The following is a 4,582-nucleotide window of genomic DNA, read 5'->3' as shown; positions in this document are numbered from 1 at the left end:
GGGGGGGGGAGGGGGACGTGGGAGAGATAGCATGAGAAATGAGAGAGGTCTAGACAGAGAGACGAATAGGATGTCACGGCGAGAGATACCCTTGAGTGTGTATATGCAAGGGGGAGGGGATAGAGGCACGAGGAGAAAATATTTTGTGTGGTGTCTATGTTGGTATGTGTGGGTGTGAGAAGATAACGAGACCTGGGGACTTAGGGTGTGTCAGCGCGTGAGGTCCGGTGGGCCGAGGTGAGGCCCTTGGTTCGGTTCCGTCCTTCGCCACATTGGTCGGCACGTGATGCATTTAGAGACCCATGGAGCACTAGTCGTACAAGAAAAAGATAGCAAAGCCATGAAGGACTTTGTGTCCACTGACAAAGCCGCTAGGATTTGTAACCCTAGGTCCTTGGACTAAGGTAACCCCTTATCTCTGATATTACTATTCATCCAACCTAACTTGAAGGGGCATCCTAAAGAATGCTCTGTTAGAATCATACTCGACAATTAGGAAGAGAGGAAGAGACAATGCGTCAGAGACATGCCTAAAGATAATGTGTGTGCGGGAGACACGTAGGTAGGTCTATGTATATAGAAAGGGTCGATGGGGATTGTGCGTGTGTATGCTTGTGAGAGGAAGATTGCTTGTGATAAAGGTTAGTGAAAACAGTCGGAAATGGCTACAAGAGTGAGGGAGGGTTATCCTGAGAGCATGTCTGCGAGAAAGACACCTCGGGAGAGAGTGTGTGAGAGACCACAGATGGATATACACCGTGTGCGTGTATGTGTGAGAGAGAAAGTCGGCGTGTGTGTTAGGAGGGGCCTATGGAGAGTGAAACTACACATAAAAGGCTGATGCACACATTGATTAAAAATAATTTGTATCCAAATATTAAGATGGGATCATGATATTTGCAATTCGCGTAAGGAACGGTCATTGATCCATCATACATCTATATTCTATCGAATTTGAGCATGTGTATGTTATTATTCGACATAATTGATCCATAGAGTTAGTATTTTGAACTCCAGACAATGCATCACTTTAGCAATCAAATATAAACATGAGTATAGTTCATATTGTGTGTTTTAAAGCACATTATTCATACAAAAGTTACACAATGAACATTATAAATAGCTAACTATGAACTAGCATATATTTGAATTCAACTTAAGGTGGTTTAAAAAATTCAAATTCAACACGAAGTCCATTCAATTATTTGAATTCGATATCATGGCATTTGTAAATCATACCTAAATTATGGGGGCACCAATCTTTGCTCTGCTTTTTTACATAATAACATATATATTCGTGTACAAAATAGATTCAAATTTAGCTCCTCCATTCCAAAATAATCGTATTTATAGGATTTTCAAGTGTCAAAAATTCAAAAAGATGCGCATAATTTAATGACGTCTTCAAACATACAAGGTCAAATTTAACATTGTTTATTTAGGTCAATCCTCAAAGTTCTAGAGTAATCCCTCCATTTTTATTTAGTCCACGTATTAACTTTGGTAAAAGACAAGCTTTATAAACTTTGACCAAGTTTATAAAAATATATATTAACATAAGCAATAACAAATCAATAAAATTAGATTTATTATTGAATGTACTTTTCACATCATATAGATTTGTTCTGATAAATGTTTATATTATTTTTTATAAACTTGGTCAAACTTTAGAAATTTGACTTTAGTCAACTCTAATATGCAGAGTATATAAAAATGGAGGGAGTACTCTAAATGTGAATGCTTCTGTTTCAAAATTTCGAACAAAGTGCCAAAAGAGCCTCTACTCGCCTGAAACCGCGTGAGACCAATGTTTGGTTGAAGGAAATTACTTTTCTAACTCTGACCCGTGAAGCCTACCGGCCCGACGTCCAAAGGTCTAAACCGGGGTAGGTTTGTAGCTTCATCTAGACGCCACACAACCGCCTCCGAAAAACATTCGTACACCATAGCCTCCTAAGCACACATGCGCTCGGCCGAAATTGCTCGCGTCAACTATTTGGGACACATGGGATTACTGTCCTACCCTCGACCCGCAGTAGGTCCGTGTCACATCCCTAGTTCTGGCCTGTCCTATGCTTGCTTCCATCTGTGCATCATGTTTAAATTTTTGAAACTTGAACTGAGGAAATTTGGAAGCCTCATAAACCCTAAATAAAAGAAGGGCAAAAACCCTAAAATCTCATTCATTGTTCCAAAATGTTCTTCTTAAATGTTTGATAATTTTTGGCAAGGGTTCTGGTCCCAACCAAAATATTGAACATTTTCAAGGATTTATTTTTGGGACTTTGAATTAGAATCATTAGCTATTTGAATTTGAATTATATTCATATAATTAGAATATAATTTCAAATACCCCTGAAATATTTTATAAGCTTTTGGAAAAGTCCATCTAGCAATATAAAATATTCAGAGGAGTTTTTGGCATTGTTTGAATTATTTTAAAATTCAAAACAGTGGCAAAAGATTAAATAAAAACAAAACAGAAGAAAAAAATAAAAAGAACAGAGCCTACCCGCCTCACCCGTGCAGCCCACCAGAGCCGGCCCAGCTCCTGTGCTGGTCCAGCACTGTGTGGCCCAGCCCACCTCCTCCTCCCTGTCGCCTTCCTCCTCGCGCCAGTAGGCAGAGGAGGGACACGGCGCGCGCGCCCGAGCTCGCCACGCCACCACCCTGCTCGTCTGCATCGCCTGGCCACCGCGACGCCGCGCGTCATCTCCTCGGCGCCGCCCCGACCCCCTGGACCCCCTCGCTCTCTCCCTCTCCCTTGTATCTCTCCTCTGCTTCCTCTCTCTCTCACTCGCCGAGCGCAGCCGCAGCCGCGCCACCGTAACGCCGCGGCCACCGTCTCCCCTTCGACCCCTCGCTGTGCTTGCGAGCTCCGCCTCGACCCTCTCTTCCTCCCCACCGATCCACGGCCCTCCAGAAGCCCTGCATCGCCGCCCACGTCGCCGTTCCCCTCCTCGGCCACCGGAGATCCTCGCCGTCGATTCGCTGCACTCCGGCCGCCCCCGAGCCCACTAACCCTCCCTACAGCTCCGCGGTGAGCCTCCGTGCAGAACCCCTCTCTCTCCCCTCGCGTTTGCGAGCTCTAGGCCATAGCTCCGCCGCGGCCGAACTCCGTCCGCTGCTGACCTCGTCACCGCCGTCACTACAGCCGCTTGAGCTCGTCTCGGAGCGTGTCACCGCACTCAGGAAGCCACCAGGAGCCTAACGCATATCCTAACTCGCCCTCCCGTGCACCACAGCGCCAACCCCGCACTCACCGAACTCCGGCGCCGCCGCGAGCTCCGTTCCGGCGAGCCCCGGCGTTCCTGTAGCCTCCCACCTACCCCATCAGATGCGGGAGAGCCCGGGCTACGCCCCGGTGCCCTCAGCCGCCGCCTCCGTCGCCTTTAGCGCAAGTCCGGCGTGCCCCCGCCATGCTCTGTGGTCGTCGCCGGCTAATCTCCGGCCAGCTGACGTGGCTGGCTTAATTAGCCACTAACCACCGCATCGTGTCACAGACAGCCGGGCCCCACCGCCTAACTAACCGGCTAACTAAAATAGATTAGGTTTAATCTAATTGCAGTGGCCCCACGCGTCAGCTTTGACCGCGCTGACGTGGCCTTTGACCCGGCCCCACCTGTCATTGACACTAACTAGCCCTGTGCCACTGACGTGTGGCCCCCACACGTCAGGTTTGACCTGGACCCGCCCTGTTGACCTGATGACGTCAGGATAAGGTCATGCTGACGCAATAATTCCTTTCTGGAATTAAAATAAATTAGGAAATAATTTATGAATTCCAGAAAATTGTATAAACTTCTAAAATTCATAGAAATTCAACCGTAACTCCAAATTAAATAAATTATATATGAAAAATTATCAGAAAAATTCAAGGAATCCATCTGTACCATTTTCATGCATGTTAGAACAACTTATCACTATTGTTTAGGACAAATGAAGTGAATGACATTTGAATAATCACATATGGAGTTTGAATTTGAATCTTGTATTCAAACCAACTTCATTTAATCTGTTGCTAGTTGCATTAGCTCAAAACACATTCATTTTGCCATGTCATGATCATGCATCATATTGTGCATTGCATTGATTGTGTTCCTTTTTGTGTTGCCGGTATTTGTCCCCTCTCGATAGACGTGATACCGATGACGTGATCGTTGACACTGATGAAGACTCAATGTTATCTTCAGAAGTGCCAGGCAAGCAAAACCCCCTTGTTCATTCCGATGAAATCCCACTCTCTTGCTCCTGCTCTCTTTTACTGCATTAGGACAACAACGACATATTTGATACTTGCTGCGGTAGCTGAACCCTTATCCTTTGCATGACCTGTCATTGCCACAGTAAATAGATGAAACCCACTAGCATGAGTAGGAGTTGTTTGAGCCCTGATGTGCCTACTCATTCATGCTTGTTTGTCATGCCTGCTACTGCTTAGAGTTGAGTCAGGTCTGATTCGTCGGGGATGAATCAGAGGCGTGTGAACATGTCCTACTATGGGTGAACTAAGTGTGTGAACACGATTTGGTAAAGGTAGCGGTGAGAGGCCATGTAGGAGTACATGGTGGGTTGTCTCATT

This window comes from Triticum dicoccoides, chromosome 3B (assembly GCF_002162155.2).
Source record: "Triticum dicoccoides isolate Atlit2015 ecotype Zavitan chromosome 3B, WEW_v2.0, whole genome shotgun sequence".
Taxonomy (NCBI): Eukaryota; Viridiplantae; Streptophyta; class Magnoliopsida; order Poales; family Poaceae; genus Triticum; species Triticum dicoccoides.
This window is presented reverse-complemented; position numbering follows the sequence as displayed.